Below are 26,312 nucleotides of genomic sequence, written 5' to 3'. Positions count from 1 at the left end.
CTAAGACAATTCATATAAAAAAAATTAACGCTTAAAGCCTTTTAGGAACTTTCAAATCTCAAATACAAATATAATTCTTTTGAAGAGCACATAATCTACGCAGCCACCTTCTAGGAAGGGTTCTGTTTGAACTAGGCCTCTTAGTAGCCAATTACAAATTATCATACTAATATTTGTAAGCTCCTATATAGCTTCTTTGTAACTTATCAATAATATCTCTCGGACATTGTTCTGGAATTGGCAGTGTTGAATGTTGATTGATGTTCTATGAGCTCCATGTCGTCATCGGTCCCAGTGCTAAGTATCTCATTGTATTTTTCTTCTTCCCTAGTGTTAATTTTTCAAAACCAAGATTTCTTCTTTCTGCATTAATCCAATCTCTGAATAATACGGAAATCTCTAGGTTGTTCTCTGCTAATGACTGTCTATGATCTTCGATTTGAAATATTGTTGCGCTAAAAACATTCTCCGGTGCTAAGAATCAAGTTCATCATCAATAAAGGAATCAAAACATGTTATATCATCAATATCTTCCCATAAGAATTTCTACTCTAGACTTAGAAGTAGAAGGAGCAGTTTCACCACTTGTTGTTTCTATAGATTTATATTTATCAAACATTGATCTAGATTCTAACATAAGAATATATGTTAGCTTGGAAGTCTTCGAGAGATGGTTGTTCATATTTTTGAATTGCTAAATTTTGATAAATTTTACAAACAAGTCCCTTTGCACCTCTTAATTTTAAATATGGATTAAGTATTGTAGAAATTAAATAAACTTGGGGAATAGAGAAAAAATACTTTTTAAATTTTGCAATCATTTCATTAATGGCTGGTGCATAAGTTGAATTTGTTTTATACTAACCAAATACAACAGAAATTCCACAAATATACCATAAAAACTCGCGGGACAGCTGGAATAGGCGGGATGGGACGGGACAAAACGGGATGAAATGGGATGGGATAAACGGGATGAAATGGTCGTCCCGTCTCATCCTGTGTCCCGTTTAACATTGGCCCATCCCGTTTTACTTAGGGCGGAATGGGACAAGACGCGGAACGGGACGCGGGCTGGGCTGGGCCGGCCCATCCCGTTGGACAGCCTTATTCGGAACTATCTAATCAGGGGACCTTTACCCCGTTTACGTGAATATACTATTAGAAATTCCACCATTGATTTGAGTTTGTGTCACTTAAGGGCTCACTTGCTTGATAATTAATTTTGTAATTAAATTTGAGATGAGTTTATCTCACGTTTAGTTGGGATGAAATTGTGATATAACTAATTCTGAGATTAGTGTCTAATCTCGAGATTGTAGTTTTATTTTTATCTCTAGGGGAGGATAGAATGAATAACTAATCTCGAGATAATTAATTTTGGAATAACTTATTTTCCAGCCAAACGACCTCTAATTTTTCTATATCTATATTATATTAAAAGGAGAGTAGTGAAACATGTGGTTAAGTCAAGTGGCAAGCTTAAAAGAAATCACTTGGCAATTTTATGATAACATTAATAATTAGAAATTATAAATGGAAATATAATTAATGAAAGTAGTTTAATAAATTTTATACATAATCTAAATAGATATTAGACAAATCTAATCTATATATCCATATCTATATTCTATCTTCTATATTATATTAAAAGAAGAGTAGTATGCATTGTGGTTAAGCCAAGTGGCAAGCTAAAATGAAGCCACTTGGCAATTTTAAGACAATATTAATAATTAAAAATTATAAATGGAAACATAATTAATGAAAGTAGTTTAATAAATCTTATACATAATCCAAATAGATCTTAGACAAATCCAATCTTTATATCTATATTTATATTTATATGTATATTTGTGTGTGTGTGTGTGTGTGTGTGTGTATATATATATATATTGATTCACTCATAGATTTTCTTCATAGATTTCTTTCTATATTAACTAGAAATATGGAGGTAAAAAATTAACTAAAAACTAGAATAATAAAAATAAAAAAATATAGAAAGACATAAATTGAGATAAGCTATTACTATTTGTACTTTGGAGCTATAAAATAAAACTAAAATTTACTTACGATATTAAAAATTTATTGAGTTTAAAATTAAATAAATTCAAGCAGCAAATTAAGATCTTACATAAAGTATACAAATTATTTATAAGGTAAAAAAAAATAAATAATCAAGAAAAAATAGTTTAATAACAAGAATAACAAAGTCATATTAATATTGATAAATCATGCAAACGAATTTTTTTTACGTAAATATTACTGTAACATTTAGATATAATGTGTTCAAATAATTAAGAAAATATTTTTCTATGATTAATATTTGAATTGAGTGCAGTTAGTTTAAATTTGAAAGCATAACATACTTTTTTAAAATACGGTCCAAATTAGAAAATAGAATGATAAAAATTATTTGAATTTGAGATGAGAAATTTTTTAAATTTTTATCAATATTATATTAGAATGAATGTGGTAGAAATAGATATTAAATTCAAACAAGCTAATAAAAATTCACATGACAATGTAATAATATTAGTTATTGAATAATTTAATATTAAAAATAAAGAATAAATAGAGAAAAAATTAAAATTCAGATTTTTTATCATAGAGAAAAGGGTAAAACTTATTTAAATTTGAGTGAGAAATTTTTTTATATTATGATAAGAAATGTCATAATATGGATAAGTCCACATAACCCAAGTCTAATAGATAAAATCAAAAACTAAAATATTGAATAAAAAAATTAGAGATAATGTGAGGAAATTTGTAAATTATAAGTTTAGAAAATAACATAAATGTAAATATACAATACTTAAAAAATTTAAAAATTTCGAGAAATATTTTAAAAACAAGATAAATATTTATTTTATGATTACAAAAATTTATATATATTAATAAATAGAGAAAAAATAAAAATTCAGATTTTTATCATAGAAAAAAGGGTAAAATTTATTTAAATTTGAGATGAGAAAGTTTTTTATATTATGATGAGAAAAGTCATAATATGGATAATTCCACATAACTCAAATCTAATAGATAAATTCAAAAACTAAAATATTGAATAATAAAAATAAATTAGAGATAATGTGAGGAAATTTGTAAATCATAAGTTAAGAAAATAAAATAAATGTAAATATACAATACTTAAAAATATTATTAAAACTTAAAAAATTTAAAATTTTCGAGAAATATTTTTAAAACAAAATAAATATTTATTTTATGATTACAAAAATTTATATATATTTATCTATATTATATAAAGAATAGTATATATATATTAGTAAATGGAGAAAAAAATTCAGATTTTTTATTATAGAGAAAAGGGTAAAACTTATTTAAATTTGAGATGAGAAAGTTTTTTATATTATGATAAGAAAAATCATAATATGGATAAGTCCACATAACTCAAGTCTAATAGATAAAATCAAAAACTAAAATATTGAATAATAAAAATAAATTAGAGATAATGTGAGGAAATTTGTAAATCATAAGTTTAGAAAATAAAATAAATGTAAATATACAATACTTAAAAATATTATCAAAACTTAAAATTTTTTAAATTTTCGAGAAATATTTTTAAAACAAAATAAATATTTATTTTATGATTACAAAATTTTATATATATTTATCTATATTATATAAAGAATAGTAGTGATAATGATATTAAATAAAGTTACAAATAAAATGTAATAAAACTATATATTAGATTAAAAAATAGAAAATTTATATTAAATTATTAAAAATTTACTATTAGAAAGAAAGGGAAAGACTATTTGAATTTGAGATTAGAAAGTTCTTAAAGCTATGTTGAGAATGCTCAAACTATGGAGCATACCACAAAATTGAAGTCTTATTTGTGAAAAATAAAAAAATAAATACATATTTAAAAATACATAATATAGGTACTAATGAAAATTAGAAATTAAATTTGAATCTTAAAACTAAAAAAGAAAAAAGTTTACGTAAAGAAATAAAATGGCAGTGAAAATATTACTACAACATTTAGATATAATGTGTTCAAACAATTAAGAAAATATTTTTCTATGATTAATATCTGAATTGAGTGCAGTTAGTTTAAGTACGAAAGCATAGCATAATATTTTGAAAATGCGGTCCAATTTACAACATATAATGATAAGAATTATTTAAATTTAAGATGCTATTTTTTTATTTCATAATTTTTTTATTTTTGAAAATGTCACGTAAAGAAATAAAACAGTAAAAATATTACTACAATATTTAGATATAATGTGTTCAAACAATTAAGAAATATTTTTCTATGATTAAATTAAAATTCTAAAAATATAAATTAATTTCTAATATAGGTAATTTTACTAATGATAATTAAAAATTAAATTTTTATTTTAAAGCTAAAAAGAAAAGAAAATTTAACTGCATCTAATATAAAAATAATTATAAGAGAACTCAATATATTTGGAACGTAATAATCAAATAACTTATGTATTAATATTTTAGACTAATTCAAAGCTAAAATTTAAAATAAAATATGATATTATTTTGGTTATAGGTAAAATATTAATATAAAACTATTTAAAATATAGTAGGGAAGAGATGTATAAAAAAATAAAGGTAGTGTGATTTATACTTTAAATTAATTGAAAAATAAATAAATTAAATAATTAAATTATATTTAAAAATATTACTGATAAATTTAAATGATTAAAAAATTCCAAATAAGAGGATACAAGTATAAAAATATACCAAATTTTAAGAATAAAATATTTATATTTATTAAAGACTATTAAAAAGATAATAAGCAAGATATGAATTAAATTATTATGCTAATAAAAAATTATATGACAGTATAATAATATTAAATAATAAATAATACAATAACTATAAGAAAAGAATAAAAATAAAAAAGAATTTGCATAAAATGATATGATGAATAAGGCATATTTGACTTTCAGTCAAAAATAAAGTGATAATAAGAATTTTCTTAAAATAATATGATATAATGTGCTCAAATAACACATATCACAACATGACATATTTAGTATTTTTTAATATTGACACCGAAACGAAATACAAGTACTAAAATCAAGGGATTAGATTGCTACAAATAAAATAAAAAGTTGTCTACTACGAGATTTGAATAATAATTTCATATCTTGCTTCAAAATTAATATCTAATGTTATATAATTTTTATATGAAAGGTTTATATTTTAAGGTTATTTGCACATAATTCAAACAACATAGATTACAATTTGACATAATTTGTGTCCGCACATCGCACGGGTACTAATACTAGTACTAGTATTATTAAAAGGAAGGAAGTTTGGCATAGGATTGTGACAAGTGGCGGAATAAGAAAATGGCACGTGTTAGTTTTTAGGACAAAAAGTAGTTGTTATGAGTAATAATTAGTTATTAGTTAAAGCTAATTTTTTAATTAAAATTAAAATTTAAAATAATAAAACAACTTTTTTATGTAACCATCGTAGGATAGGAAGAAAAATTTAACAGTTTGTAAGTAGTGGTGCCTTAACCGCTTGCAAAATAAAAATCACATTTCTTTGGCAAGTGATTCTACTGTTCCCAATAATAAAACTAAACAGTTAGTTTTTAATAATTAGTTTCTTGCGTATTGTGGCGGAGATATCGAAGAAGTGGTAAAAAGAAACTGTACAAAACCGGTGGAACCGTCAAGAAGTTTAAGGGAGAATCTATGGGAACATGGACTCAATATAGAATTTCAAAGTATAACGAAATTTGCTATTTGTGGAGCACTTCATTTCCTATCTAAATTCTCAAAGTAGTCTGCTTTACTTGCCAAATTTGAACTTCTTCGGTTGGTAATTTCTAAATTCAATTGAAGTGGACTATACACCTAAGATGTTTGATGATATGCAAAACTTGAACTTCTTCTGTTGTTAATTTTTTGGGTGTTAGTTTTTGATTGTTTTGAATAATTTCTTGATTGATCGTACCTAATTGCAAGGTATCAAAATTGTTGCTCTAAGATTAGGTCTCTTAATTTGTGCTTTATTATTATTTGTTCTTGTAAGAATAACTTTATTTATGGATCCAGTTCCAAAAGGACGAACAAGGAAAGATGAGGATGAAAGCAGAAGATGAACGGAGATGCACCTATTTTTTCAGTTAAGTTCTCTACTTTCTCTCCCTCTTTCTTTTAATCATGTATTTATTGAGTAGTTTTAATGATAATCATTGAAGTGGACTATGCACCCAAGTTGTTTGATAATATACCTGACTCATTCATCAAATAATATTTGAAGTACATAACGTAAAACATGTTTTAAATAGAGTTCTTCTCGCGAATGCATATCTTAAAACTAACCTTTAAGAACAATCATAGCTTTAAAATTGTATTTCGACTCACAGTGCAGTTCACTATGATTATTGCAAGTAATAATTCATTTCTTTGACACGTCTAGCTTTTCTCTTCCTTTTTGTAATATGACAAAATCTAATCAGCAATTAGGCCAAGCTAATCCATAATATTTCAAATTTGATTCTTCTTTAATATACAGTAAAAATTTAAAAAAAAATAGAAAAATGGACTTCGACGCTGCCACAACATATGCTTCTCTATGAAGAAGTAAACTAAAGGTACCTGCCTTTTCCCTTTTTTGTTAGTAATATTTTGGTAGATTACTAGCACTTTTTAATTGAAGACCTTTGTAGGTTTAATTTTAGTATCTTAGAGCTCAAGAATCCGGAACTACATTTAGTAAAGTGGATTTATACAAACGTTCTTTTTACTATTAGTTTTATACTAAATTGCAGCTAAGGTAAGGAACTTCGTGTCGCGGCTGCTCCATTCCGCTGCGCTGCGGTCTCATTAACTGAACTTCGTTGCCACTAAATTGCTTACAAAAACTTATTCTTAAAATCTTTGTTTCTTTTTCAAGGAGCACAAAGTTATTTGACCCTGCTGATATAGCATTCTGTTGGAGCAGCATGTGAACTTTTATGGCATTCTGATCATATTATAGTTCAGCTTTGGGGAGCTATATTTTTTTTTCTTTCTGAATGTTCACTAGGTTTATAAGTATCATCTTTTGAGTTACTTGTGGGAATTACTGAGGCTAACGATTGTAGCGAATATAAAATATCGACGCTACGAGTTTTGAATATGTTGGTCACCAAACTCAAACGTTATCAACAAGAAATCGAGAGAATGAGGAATGATGCGTTTCACTTTGGGCTTCATGGTGTTAAAAGCAATAGTGTTGGATCTCATCCTCTTGAAGGTAAGGCAAGAGGGATGAAGCCAAACCATAGGTGTTTGCAACTATTTTCCTTTTCGTTACCAAAAAATAATATCTTTCTCTTCATCTCCTCTTATCTCTTCATATTGAAATTATACAGTACTTTATTCAATGTTTTTCCTGCGACTTAGAATACATCACTCTTTGTTGCATTGTTGTGGCTAATTTTTGAAATTTTATATGCTTAATACAGGACTATTGCTTACAAAGATCAATTGAAAGAATATCACTATGCCCTGGTAAATATTTTATCCATTTTCTTTTCATTTGTACATTGAGTTCATACTTCAACAACGAACGACATTTGATTGAGTTCATACTTCAACAACGAACGACATTTGATCAGCCAGCAACTGAAGAGATGTAAGGTTGCTTATATATTAAAGATCAACCGGTAAAAAGTAAAGATCGACCATTGCATATTTTAAGATATAAATTTAAAAATAGTTTTGTAATCCAGACCCGTTCATGAATTATTCAGTCTTAGGTGTTTGTTTCACTTCATTGAATCATTAAATTGTCAGATACTTCATTCTATAGAATACTACAAATTACAAAGGTCTAGGAGACTAGTACCACTGTTGTTTGTTTGCATAAGTTTTAGTAGATTTTATACTTGATTATGGAAGCAAAATTTGATTGTTTTGCAATCTGCTAACTAGCCCGTGCTTCAGTAGTATCTTATTTCCTAGATTAAGAGGTAGTGTAATTCATTCAAAAAAACCCTGGGAGTTCAGAATTAGTTATCTACTTCTATTCCATGTTGCTAATCTACTTTATATCTCAATAATATGCAGAAAGTTGCGATTAGCAAGATGGATATGCAATCAACAAAATATTTGTTGCTGAATAGGTTTACATACATGTTCATCTTAAACTAAATTCATGACTCATAGTGATATACTATCTGTTCTTCCTTCATTATAACCTCTTTTGGCATCTGCTCTAAGCATATGTTAATAAATATCATCATGTATGGTTAAACTTACAGACGTCGGCAATCTTTTAACTTATTTGTAATGCAACTTTAAAAAATTGCTGAAATTGCCTTTTTTAATTAATTGATTAACTTCCTTTCAATATTTTGCATTTCTCAATATGCCAATCCATTCACTGGTCTGATCCATTTACCTAGCTAATGTGATGCTTTCCTTCTGAAAGTCAGGAATGGTGATTTAGTTGTTCCATACTTGAGATTTAGCCGAAGATGAGTTATTTTTCCTCTTATATAATAATACATAATATGAGATAATATTTCACATGTTGAAGCCGTTTCAGGTACGCTTGATAAGATATTATGCTGAAGGATCTTTGTTTTAAGTATACGAATACGCTGAAAATGTGAAATTCTTCTAAGATTCGTTGGTCGATTTTGCTGCATATTTTACTCCTAAAATGCAGAGAGACCTGCGAAGGCAGGTCCTGGTTAGTTGGTCCGAAAAGTCAGAATTATCGGTAGAAGATGATGTAGCTTGGATTGAAGGGTAACGTTATCTACCTTAGTTGCTTAGTTAATATTAACATAGGGAGTCATTTCTACTAGAAGTTGAACATTATCCACCACTATTCGATAATGGTGCATATAAAAGAAAGGTTATGGTTTCTTAGATTTGGATTCGTTTTGTTAATTGAACAGAAAGTGGTGGTTAGTCTCTGTTGGAGACCAAGGACAATCCAAAATCATTTTTTTGAAGCAGGGGATTAGAGGTTTTAACTAGACCTCTTATCCCTTTCATTTTCAAATACAATTCTTATTTCATGAAGCTATTTTATTTGTATTATTATTATTATTATTATTCCTTTTATGTTTTGCTTTAAGACTCCTTTTAATTATACTTACGGAAAATTTGGAAGGCTTCGACACTATAATTTTTTGCTGTGGTGCAGAAAGAGTTCAAAAATATAAAGTTAGAACTAGAGTAGGTTTCCCATTCGGTCAGTTTCTTTTTATATGATATACTTCAGTTTAGTTGGATGTTAAGTTTTAATGATATTAACTGAAATTAAAAGAATCCTATTACTATTTTGACTTTGTGGAAATCGGTAAATATGGCTTCTATTTGTTTATGAAATTTCGTATGTATAGTACCAAACATATATAAAATTAAAAGCTTTTTGACATAATGTGAGATCACTAATTTTTATTAATGTCAATATCAGGGATATGATAAGAACTTTTTTGTTTTCATATAAAACAAGTAATTAAGATCGTGATATTGATATCAAGTGTCAATTAAAATTATCAGTATAAATTTCTATTGAAGTATACATTATTTTAAATATGTCGATGCGATATGACAACTTTTTTTTTTTTATATCAAACAAATAAGTTTCTACTTTCTTACTAAAATTTTTCATTGATATCGACCGCGCACGAATACTAGTATCTATATTATATTAAAAGGAGAGTAGTTTGCAATGTGGTTAAGCCAAATGGCTTATTGAGAATGACACTTGGCACTTTTAAGACAAAATCAAAATAGATTTTAGGACAAAATCTAATATAGATTGACAAGATTAGGATAAAAATAATATGAAATATGGTATATTTAGGAACATTATGCTTATTAGAAGAATACCAAATATGTAAATTGTTCAAGAAATTTTTATGTAGTAAATATTTTTATTTAAGGAAGATTCTTTCTTTAATTTTGGTCAAAGTGAAAAACGAAAGGATTGAATTTGGACTGATTTTCCTTCATGATACATTTCCAACTAAAATTTAGGTGATATTATTTTTTTAATTTAGGTACGTATTAACAAAATATTTAGTTTGACAAATATGATATGAAATGTCATAATTAATCTCTCTCTCACACACACACACCCCCTCTCTCTCTCTCTCTTTATATATATATATATATATATATTAAAGGAATAAAGTTTGCATTGTAATTAAGTCAAGGGGAAAACTACTATAAAGTCACTTGGCAATTTAGGATAATATTATAATAATATATAAATCTATATTATATTAAAAGGAGAGTAGTTTGCAATGTGGTTAAGCCAAATGGCTTATTGAGAAAATGCCACTTGGCACTTTTAAGACAAAATCAAAATAGATTTTAGGACAAAATCTAATATAGATTGACAAGATTAGGATAAAAATAATATGAAATATGGTATATTTAGGAACATTATGCTTATTAGAAGAATACCAAATATGTAAATTGTTCAAGAAATTTTTATGTAGTAAATATTTTTATTTAAGGAAGATTCTTTCTTTAATTTTGGTCAAAGTGAAAAACGAAAGGATTGAATTTGGACTGATTTTCCTTCATGATACATTTCCAACTAAAATTTAGGTGATATTAATTTTTTAATTTAGTTACATATTAACAAAATATTTAGTTTGACAAATATGATATGAAATGTCATAATTAATCTCTCTCTCACACACACACACCCCCTCTTTCTCATAATTAATCTCTCTCTCACCCACACCCTCTCTCTCTCTATATATATATATAAGGAATAAAGTTTGTATTGTAATTAAGTCAAGGGGAAAACTACTATAAAGTCACTTGGCAATTTAGGATAATATTATAATAATATATAAATTAAATTTTGTGCGCGGGGAGTAGTTATTGACTAGTGCTTTAGTTGGGCGTTTTATGTTTGGTCTAGATTCAGCGAGATGCTTTAGTTGTGAATTTCTTCATTTATTACTATGAGATAATGGAGCTGAATGTTGAAAATTGATGAATCAGTGTAGTTGCATCTCAGCTTGAAATTAGTTTTATTTCTATTGGTTGGGTCTTCGTTGCACTGACTTGAATCCTCACGTCCAATTTTCTCCACGTGGCTGAGCCATCTTAAATTGGGTGAGCGGCTGGAGAGCGGGGTTATTATGCTTTCGTGTTTATAAATTAGCTGTTTATAGGAGGTAAAGAAATTGTGGTATTTGCAGAGAGTTTAGAGATATGCTCTATCCCTTTTAATTTAAATGAAGAAAATACATCTGAAGGCGGAAATATAATGTCTATAGTCTTTTCTGCATCAGATTGCTCAGAGAGAACGTAAATGTTAAGGAACTGATAGCTGATACAAAAGTGTATATGATATACTTGTAGTACGTGGAAAAAATGCTCAAAGGTTATATAAAAGTAAAAAGTTGTCCGCTTCTGCATGTTTTGCACAGTTCCACATTCTTTGATAATTTGTTGTTAAACCTTACTTGTTATCAAAAAGTGGTAGAATCTTGTTGCCTAGCACTTCCAAGAGCTCTCTATGTTTTAAGTGCAAATAGAATATGAGTAGTTTTCTCAATTAAATAGTATATTAATGAAATTGCATCTAAAAGAACACTTGTTGGATTGGTCTATGCGTGCCAGCTGCTTACGACGCCTGAATCCAGTCCTAATAGCTAAACAAGCTCAAAAGAATCCAAAAGTATACGGTTTTGGACCATCATGATCCTTGGAATTTGTGCCATTAGATCTTCTGGACAGACATATCTAATGATCTAAATTCCAAGGACCATGATGTTTTAGTAGGAGTCCTGGACCATAGTAGATGTGCTTTTAGAGTCATCTAAAGTGAAGGCTGTCTCATCTGCTTGTAATTGTGCAAATGCACAATATTTCATACCGGATAATTTGCTATCAAATCACAATATTTGCCAACAAGTGGTAGTAGCTGGGTTGTCTAGAGGATTAACTGTATTTTACTAATGCCAAAAGAAGAATAATCGTTTTCTTCTATTTGCATTATGGAATAATTTTCTGTACTGAATTTGACAGAAGTGTTTGCTTTGATTTCTTTGCGAGTTGCCTTTTTATTCTAGCCTGTTGGTTTTGACTTCTGGGGACTGCCAATGATAATAGAGGTCATATCTTTATATGGCATCTGCAGTCATACACGCTTCCAAGGATAGGGCGACGGAATAGATTACCTTTTGGCCAGTGCATGGTGAAAAGAGATACTGGTGGTAGATAATGTGGAAGTCTTGAACTTCCTTCTTGAAATACTTGAAACTCATTGAGCAGCTGTTTCTATTTGTAATTTTACAACATTTTGTTGTTTCATTTTAGGGCATTTTAGACAATCATGTTGCTTCTTCTCCGAATTTCTCTGTTTCCTTTGGTTGGCTAAGTTGGGTCTTCCAATTTCTCTGTTTCCTTTTGGTTGGCTAAGTCGGGGTTTGGTTTCTTCGATAATTTAGCACATACCACATGGTGAAGTAAAGGTTTTTGTTTCTCAGGAACATGCCAAAATCATAAATGTCAAACAAACATACATATTATGAATGCTAAATTTGACACTTACATTTTATGTTATAAAGAGCACAACTATAAGGTCATTTACTTTGGCTGTAAAGAAATAAGAATACTCTAGTCTGAGCTAGTGGTATCAATTCGAAGCTTAGATGGTCAAGCAAACAAATTGCGACTAATGAATTGTGAACCCATGATTTTCATAGACTATGGTTTGTAGTCTGTAAAGTACATAATCTTGTATACTTGCCTGAGCAGCTTTCTTGATGCAGTGTGAAAATAATGATGGCCGTGCACCACACACATAACTTGATGCTGATATAGCTGCTGGAATGGGCATGCCAGATAATGGTCCAAAGCTATGTCAATGGGTTGAGCTTCTCTCGTTCTGGTTAATAACTCCTTTGGCACTGGTAGAGTTCCCTTCACTTTGAAAATTTAACTGATGAACTTAGTTTTTTGTTAGTCTATATTCTCTCTCTCTCTCTCTCTCTCTCTCTCTCTCTCTCTCTCTCTCTCTCTCTCTCTCTCTCTCTCTCTCTCTCTTATAGTTATAGTGAGTTTAGAGATACTTAGCAGAGTGCTTTAGTTGGGCGTTTTATGTTTGGTCTAGATTCAGCGAGATGCTTTAGTTGTGAATTTCTTCATTTATTACTATGAGATAATGGAGCTGAATGTTGAAAATTGATGAATCAGTGTAGTTGCATCTCAGCTTGAAATTAGTTTTATTTCTATTGGTTGGGTCTTCGTTGCACTGACTTGAATCCTCACGTCCAATTTTCTCCACGTGGCTGAGCCATCTTAAATTGGGTGAGCGGCTGGAGAGCGGGGTTATTATGCTTTCGTGTTTATAAATTAGCTGTTTATAGGAGGTAAAGAAATTGTGGTATTTGCAGAGAGTTTAGAGATATGCTCTATCCCTTTTAATTTAAATGAAGAAAATACATCTGAAGGCGGAAATATAATGTCTAGTCTTCTCTGCATCAGATTGCTCAGAGAGAACGTAAATGTTAAGGAACTGATAGCTGATACCCAAGTGTATATGATAGTACTTGTCGTACATGAAAGAAATGCTCAAAGGTTATATAAAAGTAAAAAGTTGTCCGCTTCTGCATGTTTTGCACAGTCCCACATTCTTTGATAATTTGTTGTTAAACCTTACTTGTTATCAACAAGAAAAGGTAAAACTACCTTATGGAACTTGGGAAGGACAAAATCTGGACGAAGAAACAGCTGGGAATTGTTGCAAACAGCTGGGAATTGTTGCGAACTTGGAAGTACTGTGCAGTTTATGAGCAAGCGTCACTATTGGGTTGATCTTTTGTGTATGTGTCTGTATTTTAGAAAATTGAAGCAGTCCATTACACCTAATTCAAAGAAACAATCTCATAAATAGTTGTCGTAAAGGTATAATGTTGCTATTTCTTTAATTTTTTTTTTAAAAGTTGGATCAGTTTGGGTACATTAGGCAATGTACTTTATCTAACTATCTTATTGAGTATGGTTTATCTGCCTGATTTGTTGGTACCAACGTGGGCTAGAAGATGTTAGTTTCTTGTGTTATACAGAAAATGTAAAATACTAATAATAAGGAAAACAAAGCAGCGGAGACATGAATGTTAAGACCAGAACAAGCACAAACAAGCCAATGTTATCCATAGTGATGTCCTAGGATTGATTCACCCTCAATGCCTTTTGAGCCTGGACCTGTCGCATAGGGCTTGTCTAGTGCGGTTTATATCTTTTGTGTGGTTTGTAGGCTATTGTATTTTGCCTAAAAAAAATAGAGAAATTTTCACAAAGCACTATTGTTTAGAGGTTATTAGTTATTTATAGATACCATTTACTAAAGGAATTTTTACCTCCTATAGCAAAAATTAACACCTTATTTATTTTAAATAAATACCATTTTAAAAAATTATATTCTATAGCTACCTTTTAATGTTTATAGCAAATATTTATTTTTGGTTACCTCTTACCCTTAAATCACTATATACGCTATTTTTTATTTCTCTCTTACATAATTATCGTATTTGATGTAAACTTCTCACTCCACGTTCTATATCTCTCTAATTTGATACACGCCATTCTCTTCCCCTATTCATAGAAAACACGATTCTAGAACTCAAAATCTCTCTCACCCACATCGCCCAGTTCTTCCCCATTCTCAGTCACCACGCCAATTTCATACATGCCATCTACATTGTCTCTCTCAACTTTCGTTATTTTTTGCTACAAATAGTTGTGGTAAGTATTTAACTTAAACTTGTATTTTGTTTTTTCAATTTATCTCTACTAACCATTGTTATTGTATTCAACAGAAAACTTGAGATTTTCTCTTGGATGTCTGATTCAACATCCCACAAGAGGGTTACCAGAGGTATACCCACCAAAGTACTCAATTTTGATGGGCCATCTTTCTCTTTGCAAATCACTCGAGCAGAATTGGAATTTGCAGGTTCAACAGCAAAAACAGCTGCAGAGAAGAGAACAAAATTACACAATGACACATTGAAACAAGTCCAAGTTGAGAAATCTTCTAAAGAATCAACACTCCCTCTTATGGAAAAGACAAAAAATCCTATGTATGAAGCTTCACGTGTCAAGGGGAAGGAGGTCGCTGCAAGAAATAGCTCGGATATACGAGACGAAAAGGTAATTTTTGATGTATCAATATGTATTTGATTCCTCATACATTGATTATTACCTTCTCCAATGGTTTTTTTTTTATTATTGTATTTTATTTATATGTGCGCAATAGTTGATACATAGCTTCCTCTTCTTATTTGTTGATATGATATATATGTATGTTGATGTATTCATGAGTATTCAAAATTTCCTTCACTATATTTATACTTATTACAATGACCTTTGCATATCGTATTTAGATATATTCATAAGTATTCAAAAATTTCATCACTGATTTATACTTGTTACAGTGACTTTTGCATGTGTTATTTCTTGCAGGAAAATATGGTAATTTACTAATTTGTTAAGTGGTTGTTATTTTTTTTAGAATATATTTCTGTTAGTCAATACAATTACAAAAGTCATTGTAACAAGTATAAATCAGTGATGACATTTTTGAATACTTATGAATACATCTAAATACGATATACAAAGGTCATTGTAATAAGTATAAATATAGTGAAGGAAATTTTGAATACTCATGAATACATCAACATACATATAAATCAAATCAACAAATAAGAAGATGAAGCTGTGTATCACTATTGTGCACAAATACAATAATAAAAAAAAAACCATTGGAGAAGGTAATAATCAATGTATGAGGAATCAAATACATTAAAAAAATACCTTTTCGTCCTGTGTATCCGAACTATTTCTCGCAGCAACCTCCTTTCCCTTGACACGTGAAGCTTCATCCATAGGGTTTTTTCACTTTTCCGCAATGAGAAGTGTTGATTCTTTAGAAGATTTCTCAACTTGGGCTCGTTTCAAAGTGTCATTGTATAATTTTGTTCTCTTCTCCATTTTTGCTGCTAAACTTGCAAATTTCAATTTCGCTTGAGTGATTTGCAAAGAGAACGAGGGCCCATCAAAATTGAGTACTTTGGTGGGTATACCTCTCTTAACCCTTTTGTGGGATGTTGAATCAAACATTGGATAGAAAATCTCAAGTTTTCTGTTGAATACAATAATAATGGTTAGTAGAGATAAACAGAATACAAGCGAAATTCTAACAAGTTAAATACTTACCACAACTATTTGTAGCAAAAAATAACAAAAATTGAGAGAGATAATGCAGATGGTGTGTATGAAATTAGCGTGGTGACTGAGAATGGGGAAGAACTGGGCGATGTTGGTGAGAGAGATTTTGATTAGGGGAAGAGAATGACGTGTATCAAACTAGAGATAGAACGTGGAGTGAAAAGTTTACATCAAATACGGTAATTATGTGAGAAAAAAATAGTGTATATAGTGGCTTAAGGGTAGGAAGTAACCAATAATATATATTTTGCTATAACCATTAAAAGGTAGCTATAGAATATAATTTTTTAAAATGGTATTTATTTAAAATAAATAAGGTGTTAACCTTTGCTATAGGAGGTAAAAATAATTAAACTTCATTGTTGGATTTTAGAAAGTATTGAAGAAGAGAAAGTGCGTCTTTGATTTGATGTTATTTGACTAAATTGTTTATGTTTTATATGCAAGCTTTGTTTCAAATTTGAGATCATTTAGAGGGGAATTGGGGTGGTTTAATCAAAATTGAAGTTGCAAATTCGAAAAGTACTTTGTTAGAAAACACAGAAAAATTATATCAATCGGGTAAATTTGATTAACAGTCTACAGATAGGTAGATTAAATATAATATAAATTCTACTTATCCGATGAAGAGCAAAATTATGTTAATCTGATAGATTTTGATGACCTTAACAAATAGATATTACATAAATTTTACTGATCTGGTGAAGAAAACGGAAGAGCACTAGTTGTATTCCGAGTTTGGGACTTTTTTTTAAATACCGCTAATCTTGAGGACGTTCGGCTATGACCATCCCCTTATGGGACTATTCGTGAAAGTAGTGCGGGCTAGCCAGCTTGTGGACTAGTAATTGAAAAATAATCAAGAGTCATTGAAAAATAGTTAATATTTTACTACAACACGGAAAGTTCCAGCATAATATAGTGGAGATTGGAGCACATGTATGTTAACATTGTAATTGAACGAAATTGACGAGATGAATCCAGGTTACACTTTGAATAGAGAAGACGAAGAAAGAGAGAAGATTAAACTTTCATTCATCTGATTAAGAAAGTTCTAGAGTATATGCACATATATATACAAGGGGCAAAATAGTCTAATTCTATCAACCTAACCGGACTAATAAAAATACAATTATTGGGCTAACTTTGACCCAAATCTGCTCTATAGGTCTATGGCCCAATGCTGTATTAATGCTATATCTTTATGTAACTCCAACAATGTATATGTAATTTCAGTATATTATGCTGAAAAAAGAGAGCATATTATGCTGGAATTTCAGTATATTATGCTGGAAATTCACATGTAAAAATTCGAACTCCAGTATATTATGATGAAATATTTTTTGGATTTTGAACAATGTTTTCGTTTAGATTTATCTTTCTCGTCGATATCCCGAAGCGAGTTCTCTGATCGGAAAAATTCAAGTGGTCCAAGCTTTCAAACGTCCAACGTTTTTCGAGCACTCTCTGACGCAAATTTTGTTTGTATTTCGTAGCTCTCTTCTCGTTTGGGATTTAATGATCCATTTGAATAAGTCAAAACATGTTCAGAACCTGCCAAATGTAACTAATTAATACTACTGCGTTTTCTGGCAGTGGGCATTTCTCATTGTAAAAGTAAAACCTAGCTCTGAATTGATGTACCAGTTGACTACGAAATAGCAATCATTTAATTTCACTGCCAGTTGAGTAATGAACATAAACTTGTCTTCAACTCTCTGTCTATTTTTCTTGTATCCTTTATTACTACTACTACTACTACTTGTGTTCCACTAAATGATTTTACTTCAAACTCTTGTCAGTCATTTTTTGACTTTTAGCATTTTGTATACTTAGCTCACCCCATTTATTCCCTCCAAGATCGTTTGTGGCGTTGAAAATTTTCTTTCAACTTTTTTCTACAATATTTAGTCACTAAACAATTGTTAGCTTGCGTTTGGCATAGATTTCCAAATTTGTTTTAAAAAATGTGATGTGGGTGAAGTTTAGTTTGAAGATAAAAATGTGTTTGGACATCAATTTTCAAAACATATTTCCCAAATTTATTTTGGAAAAACATAAAACATGGCTTATACCTACAAGTTCTAAAAATTATCACAAAATACCCAACAGTACAATTATCAATAACATTCATTATATTATCGCAAACCATAGTCCTGAACATAAATAAATTTGGTACAAAATTATCATTTTTTAATGAACTACATGATACACTATCAGATGACCGAGAAGACGAAGTAACATTGTTACAAAATAAATGGTGGGCTCTTTTATAAAATACAAAAGTTTAGGGCAATTTTTAAAAAATGTAATAGTGATGTTGAGCTGGTTTTGAGATTTGGGATTTTGCCAAAATATAGCCAAAATCTATGGCCAAACATGTGTTGCCAAATAAACCCCAAATTTATTTTGGCAAAATCTATAACCAAACGGGTCTTTAGTCTCTTTATCTTTATTTAATTAGCTAGTAAATGCGTCTCTCACGTGACTTGTGAGTTGTGACTCAATTTAATTACAACCAGTGGCGAAGCCACATGGTCTCAAGGGTAGTCAACTGACCACCCTTCGTCGAAAATTTGCATTATATTTATAGGTAAACTATTATATTTTAGAGGTATATAATATTGATGTTATAACACATTACAACATACTCACTCCGTCCAAGTTTATTTGTTTGCAACATTGAGAAATAAATTTTAACTTTTAGTTGTCTAATTTGAAAAATCAATGGATAATTTACTAGTTTATACCTATTTTACCCTTCTTATTAAGTATTATTTATTTTCAATTTATTTTTCAACATATAATAAATAGGATTGATATAGAAATATTATCATATTATTTATTACTATTTCTTAAGAGGTGAGCGAAGTCAAAAGTAAATAAGTAAGCTCAGACGGAAAAATGTATTTGGGACTTAGAAGACCCTAACAATCAAGAAAACCCAACCAGTGTATCTTAACCCAATGCCAGTTCCAAATGTACAATTTCTAATTAATGTTGTCAAGAAAAATAATTCATTTTTAAAGACACGATACATTTAGACCACTAAGAATCATGTGCAAATTAGTTTAAATTTTGAGCATAGAGGTTTGTCGGTGAAAAATAATTGGATATGAATGGAGCTTTCCCCAACATATGGAGTAATAAACTAGAATCATATCTTTTACAACCACACAATTTTGCTCAAACTTACTGTCATTATGTTATCAAAATTTCACTTATTTACAGATAAGACTTAAATCCTATGAGTTAAGTCATTAATATTTTTAACATATATTTTAAAAATTATAAGGTCATATCTACTATTTCTTGTAATTATATGATTATTGCCGCATTGGAAGTACAGTACCATAACATTGAATCTGCCCCTGATTTGCAGGTGTGCATCCTCCCCTCCTTCCGTTGATATTTTTATTGATTGTGCTCCGTGTCAAAAATATTGGGTTCAGATAAATACGATACCATAACGTTGGATCTGTTAGAATATACTATAAGCCATGCGTATTGTTATAGTATTCTTTATGAACAATTATTTATTTACTTGTTTAAATTCAATAAAGTTTCATTTTAAATAGATCATGTATTGGTTTGTGCGTCCATTGCTTACATAGTAGATGGTTTAGTGTATAGAGTTTAGCTTATACACGGAAGATTAAATCGTCGGTTCTTGTAAGACATAAAAGTTAATGTTCACAATCTAATGATGGAATTGGACAAATCATCGGAATGATTGTAGCACAAGATTAAATATAATTTATCTTGATTATGGGAATGGTTTAATTCCAACTTCTTGTGCTAGTACATTTTGTATATATAGAACGGATCAAGTAGAGATGAGTATTTTATACTGGCTTTATAAAATAATTTCTCTAGTCCATTTAATGTACTTATACTCTTAATCCTGATATAATTATTATTAGTTGTGTATGTCACTTGTTGTTTTGATTTATTAAAAGGCGAGATTCTTTCGCGAGTCAATAAGTCTGGTAAATTGGATAACAATGATATACATTGGTGAAGTAATAATTAGTTGATGGAATCCATGTCTCGATTTTGAGATTGATGATACTCCTTTATGAAAGCTTATAAGTTTTCATGTATAAACCCGACCGGTGGATTTTGTATCCGACACATGAAATAAGTTAAGTGTAAGTCTAAAGAAGTAACCAATAAATTAAATAGTCAGTAATTTAATTTGATTGATTAGTATCTGAATCTTAACATGGGGAGTTAAATAAGGTTTTATGGAAGAATTTCGAAATTGAACTAAGGAGTACAATTACGAATTTTTAGTGGAATAATTCGTAATTTATTATGATGGAAATTAGTTTCAGAATTTCGAAACTAATATCATAATAAGAAGCCTTGTTACTCTACCCTTCAGAGTAGTGGTAAGGTCTGCGTACATATTACCCTCCCCAGACCCCACTTGTGGGATTATACTGGGTCGTTGTTGTTGTTGTTGAATAAGAAGCCTTGTTAATTAAATTCTGTGGTCCCTACTGTGCCTAAGTAATAGAAAATAGTGGAAACTGTTACTTAGTGGGAAAGAAAAAGTGGAAACCGTCCCTTAGTGGGAGAAGGAACCTAACAGGTTTTGAAAACGGTTTTGACCTAAAAAAACACAGCTATATATATGGATATAAGGGCTGGACGTTTTTTTCATGATTCTGACTGCGGTTTCTACTAGAATTTTGCCCACCCAAAATTCTCTATTTTCGGTTATTGTTTGGGTAACACAGTAGAAGACTGTGGAAATCTGCTAGTGTGTTTCAACTGAGGAACTGGAGAACGACATAGATTTGTTGTGTTTACGCTTCAAGAGGTAATCCTAAAATCTCCATACATGCTAGTTGTTTAGATTGCACGTGAATAAGATTCTGTTATTGCTTCCGCTGTGGTATATATTCGTACAATTGGTATCAGAGCTTACTCACGTCTAATTAAATAATTAGGATAAACCATAAGGATTAATATCATGTTCTATATGCAAGTTTTGAATTACATGCAAAGTTGTTTTTCTGAAATCCTGCACTGTTTTTTGGTGTGATTATGTGTTATGGGTTGTGTTGATTATTCTGAAAACTTGATGTATCCTTTTAGTATTGGTGATGTTGAGTTAGAATAATCTGAAAGTTGAATTTTATCATGTAAAACGAAAAAACATGTTTTGCTGAATTAGGGCAGAAAATCGGAGACCTGAAACTTGGCAGGTCCATGCGAAACGGCCCAGTGAGCAATACACATGAGTTTCTCATGACTGAAGTCGTTTTTTGGGCGTTCGGGGTCGTTTAGATGGTGTTTTTGCTGTTTCTCTAAAATTCTGAAATTTTTTTTAGTTGTTTTTAATTCCAGTAATTGTGGGGATCAATTCCCTTGGTCCCCGGGCTTAAAAAATCAGTGATATAATGTTTTTACACGTTGACGTAGGTCTTCTTCCATATCGGATAAAAATATTATGAATAATCACTATGTTATACTAGTCATTGATTATTTGTATTTACTCTCCATCTGAGTATGCATGTTGGTTCAATGGGACTAATATATGTTGAATGTTGATATTCACTTGGCTTAAATTAACAGTTTACTCTCCATCTGAGTATGACATGTTTAAGTTTATGGAGTGAAAATCTGTCATTATATATGTATATTGCAAGAATAACTTCTTTCCTATCGAAATTTGTTGTTCAAGGTGCATAGATTGTATATATATAATGTGTTTTGAATTTTAATGTTCATAATACAAACTGATTTGATCTATTTAAATATTTAATGTCTCCCAGATTAACAATGATTGCTTTTAATCCCCTTACTGCCATTCTTACCCAAAACAAACTTGAGGGTCCAAATTATGTTGATTGGAAACGAAATTTGGATATTGTTCTAATTGCTGAAGAGTACAAATTTGTACTCGATGAGGTGTGTCCAGAAAAACCTGGAGATGATGCCACAGATGATGAACAGAAGGCTTACCAGAAATGGATTAAGGCTGATGAGATGGCGCGGTGTTACATTTTGGCATCCTTGTCGAATGTTCTGCAACATCAGCATCAGTCGATGGAGTCTGCTTATGACATTCTGGAAAATCTCAAAGAAATGTTCGGAGATCAGAATTGTGCGGCTAAGCAGACTGCCATGAAAGCCCTTCTGAATACCAAAATGGTTGAAGGTTCATCGGTCAGGGACCATGTTCTGAAGATGATGAGTCTTCTGAATGAACTGGAGGTCCTTGGAGCTAACATTGATAAGGACACGCAGGTTGAAATGATCCTGCAGACTTTGCCTGACAGTTTTCAGCAATTTCGCCTGAATTATAACATGAACAAAATGGATTTGTCCCTTGCGAAATTGTTGAATGAGCTGCAGTCGGCAAAGACTATTATCAAGTCTCAAGCTCCTCCCGTGGCATTGAATTTTGAGGCAGGTTCTTCTTCTAAGTCGAGAGGCGGGCAGAAAAAGAAAAAGGCTCAAAAACCCTCTGTTGGTGGCGCGACTGCTGGTGTGAAAAAGGCTAAGGGCAAGTGTTATCACTGCAAGCAACCCGGGCATCATAAGAAGCAGTGTCCAACTTATCTGGCCAAGCTGAAAAATAAACCAGGTGATTTACATCTACTTGTCGTTGAAACATTTTTAGCGGCTGTTTCTACCATGTCATGATGTGTAGATTCGGGAGCCACTAATCATATCTACACTTATTTGCAGGGGTTTCAGGTGACACAGCGGCTAAGTAAAGGAGAAATCAATGTTTATCAAGCAGACAGTTCAGCAGCCCCAACTTTAGCATTAGGAAATATTAGTATTTCGTTTGGTAGTGGTAGAGTTTTAGCTTTAAAAGACACATTATATGTACCTTCCGTTAGAAGGAATTTAATTTCGGTTTCTAGCGCTATGAGAGATGGTTATGATTTTAATTGTCATGACGTTGATAAATGTGTTATTACTCATAATAAGCGTTATCTCTCTTCGGCTACATTGATTAATGGTCTTTTTGTTGTTGACTCTATTCCTAAACCGTTACCACCTAAAGAACTGAATAATGTTGATTTACCAAGTAAGAGAAAACGTTCTTCTGAATTGAGTGAAACATATTTATGGCACTTGCGTTTGGGTCATATAAATCTGAACAGAATTTCCAGGATGGTCAAGGATGGACCTTTAAGTTCATTGAAAGTGGAGGCATTACCAACTTGTGAATCCTGTTTAGAAAGGAAAATGACAAAACTAAATTTCCCCTCAAAAGGAAATCGGGCAAGTGATAAATTAGAGTTAATTCATTCTGATTTGTGTGGTCCAATGAATGTCCAAGCAAGAGGTGGTTTTGAGTATTTTGTGACTTTCACAGATGATTACTCAAAATATGGATATATTTATTTGTTGCGTCGAAAGTCTGAATGTTTTGAAAAGTTCAAAGAATTCAAGACTGAGACTGAAAAGCGACATAATAAACATATCAAGACACTACGATCTGATCGTGGTGGGGAGTACCTCTCTACGGACTTCATTGGTTATTTATCAGAATGTGGAATTACATCTCAATTATCTGCACCTGGAACTCCACAACAAAATGGTGTAGCTGAAAGAAGAAATAGGACTCTTATGGAAATGGTTAGATCAATGATGAGTTATTCCGATTTGCCTTCGTCTTTTTGGGGACATGCCTTAGAAACGACGAATTATGTTCTGAACTTAGTTCCTTCAAAGTCAGTACCCTTGACCCCTACAGAATTGTGGACTGGGCGCAAGCCTAGTCTGCGGCATATTCGAGTTTGGGGTTGTCTGACACATGTGCTAAAGGGGAAAACGGATAAATTGGAGGCAAGAACGGATGTATGCATGTTTATAGGTTATCCAAAAGGGACGAAAGGTGGTTTATTCTATTGTCCTAAAGAGAAAAAGGTAATTGTTAGCACAAATGCCAAGTTTCTAGAAGAGGACTATTTGATGAACCATGTTCCTAGAAGTAAACTCGTTTTACAAGAACTTAGCAAAGGAATGGAAACTCAGTCATCTGAAAATCAAAACGACCATATCCAAACCCCGGAAGTCGATTTTGACATACCATTGCACTTTAGTAGTGGGAGAAATGTCAATAGACTTAATGTACCACAAGAACAAGTGTCCGTAGTCATACTACCACAAAGTAGTGGGAATCATGTTGAGCAGACTGCACAATAGGAAGAAGTCGTTGATATCCCTGTGGATAGCATAGAGACTCAGGTTCCTGATGATGTTGTGGTTCAACCACAAAATCAACGTGATGTAGTTGCAACTGATGTAGTGCGTAGTCGTAGTGGGAGAGAAATAAGACAGCCAGTTCGTTACACGCTCTTGGGAGAATCATATGATAGGATCCCTGAGGAGTCTACCTCCGAACCTGTCAATTACGACCAAGCACTACATGATAAGGATGCCGATAAGTGGATTGCTGCTATGAAATCAGAGATGGAGTTTATGTACTCTAATCAGGTTTGGGATCTTGTAGAACCAATTGATGGGGTTAAACCCATTGGATGCAAGTGGATCTATAAGAAAAAGAGAGGTGTAGACGGAAAAGTACAAACTTTTAAAGCAAGGCTTGTAGCGAAAGGGTTTACTCAGAAAGAAGCGATTGACTATGAGGAAACCTTCTCGCCGGTAGCCATGCTTAAGTCTATAAGGATTCTCTTATCCATTGCTGCTCATTATGATTATGAGATTTGGCAAAAGGATGTCAAGACAGCTTTCCTTAATGGAAGTCTTGATGAGTGCATCTATATGATGCAACCAGACGGTTTTATGGAAAGTGGCAAAGAGCACATGTTGTGTAAGCTTAAAAGGTCCATTTATAGACTAAAACAGGCATTTAGGGCATGGAACACTTGTTTTGATAAGACGATTAAAACTTTTGGTTTTGATCAGTGTCTTAACGAATCTTGTTTATACAAAAAGTGGGATGGGGACAAAGTGGCATTTTTGATCTTATATGTAGATGACATACTGCTCATAGAAAATAATGTGGGCATGTTGAATTCAGTTAAGCAGTGGTTGTCCACACATTTTGATATGAAAGATTTGGGAGAAGCGGCTCATATCCTTGGGATCAAACTCTTGCGAGATCGCAAGAAAAGGATATTAGGCTTGTCCCAAGGTCTTTATATTGATACAATACTCTCCAGGTTTAGCATGCATGATTCCAAGAAAGGATTCCTTCCTTTCAGACATGGAATTTCTCTATTTAAAGATCAGTCTCCTAAGACTGATGAAGAGATAGAAAAGATGAAGGTTGTCCCTTATGCATCAGCTGTGGGGAGCCTCTTGTATGCTATGTTATGCACTAGGCCTGATATCTGCTTTGTCGTTGGCGTTGTTAGCAGATTTCAGTCTAATCCTGGGAAAGAGCATTGGACGGCGGTTAAACATATAATCAAGTACCTGAAAAGGACTAGGGATTACATGTTGATCTACCAATCGGATGACCTGGTACCTATTGGGTATACTGATTCGGATTTTCAATCAGACAGAGATTCTAGAAAGTCTACCTCAGGTAATGTGTTTACTCTTGGAGGTGGAGCCATAAGTTAGAGGAGTATCAAGCAAACTTGTGTTGCTGATTCCACCATGGAAGCCGAATATGTGGCAACCTCTGAGGCAGCCAAAGAGGCAGTTTGGCTCGGTAACTTCCTGAGAGAGTTGGGTGTGGTTCCTTCGATTCAAGCGCCAATTGCGCTTTACTGTGATAATAGTGGTGCGGTTGCAAATTCAAAGGAGCCACGAAGCCATAAGAGGGCAAAACACATTGAGCGTAAATATCATTTAATTCGTGATATAGTGCAGAGAACAACTTGGCAGATCCGTTTACTAAAAGCTTACCACAGAAGACTTTTGATAAGCATGTAGAAGGAATGGGTGTCAAAATTGTAGACGCATGGTTATTAGTCTAAGTGGGAGATTGTTAGAATATACTATAAGCCATGTGTATTGTTATAGTATTCTTTATGAACAATTATTTATTTACTTGTTTAAATTCAATAAAGTTTCATTTTAAATAGATCATGTGTTGGTTTGTGCGTCCATTGCTTACATAGTAGATGATTTAATGTATAGAGTTTAGCTTATACACGGAAGATT

General features: G+C 31.4%; 1 long non-coding RNA gene across 5 annotated transcripts; it reads left to right on the top strand.

Moving 5' to 3' along the window:
• The first annotated feature begins 5,499 nt into the window (after window positions 1-5,499).
• LOC107799843 (uncharacterized) lies at window positions 5,500-15,186 on the top strand. 5 transcript variants are annotated; one of them, XR_012695373.1, is made up of 6 exons: window positions 5,500-5,719; window positions 6,051-6,120; window positions 7,448-7,493; window positions 12,743-12,883; window positions 14,792-14,850; window positions 14,929-15,186. It is a non-coding gene; the product is annotated as an uncharacterized LOC107799843 (long non-coding RNA). The 5 variants fall into 5 exon arrangements; XR_012695371.1 differs by lacking the exons at window positions 14,792-14,850; window positions 14,929-15,186 and adding an exon at window positions 13,458-13,997; XR_012695370.1 differs by lacking the exons at window positions 14,792-14,850; window positions 14,929-15,186 and having other exon boundaries at window positions 12,743-13,997.
• Window positions 15,187-26,312: the final 11,126 nt, after the last annotated feature.

The sequence above is a fragment of the Nicotiana tabacum genome, chromosome 10 (assembly GCF_000715075.1).
Source record: "Nicotiana tabacum cultivar K326 chromosome 10, ASM71507v2, whole genome shotgun sequence".
NCBI classification, from domain to species: domain Eukaryota; kingdom Viridiplantae; phylum Streptophyta; class Magnoliopsida; order Solanales; family Solanaceae; genus Nicotiana; species Nicotiana tabacum.
The sequence above is the reverse complement of the archived record's forward strand: the minus strand, read 5'-3'. Positions and strand labels throughout refer to the sequence as shown.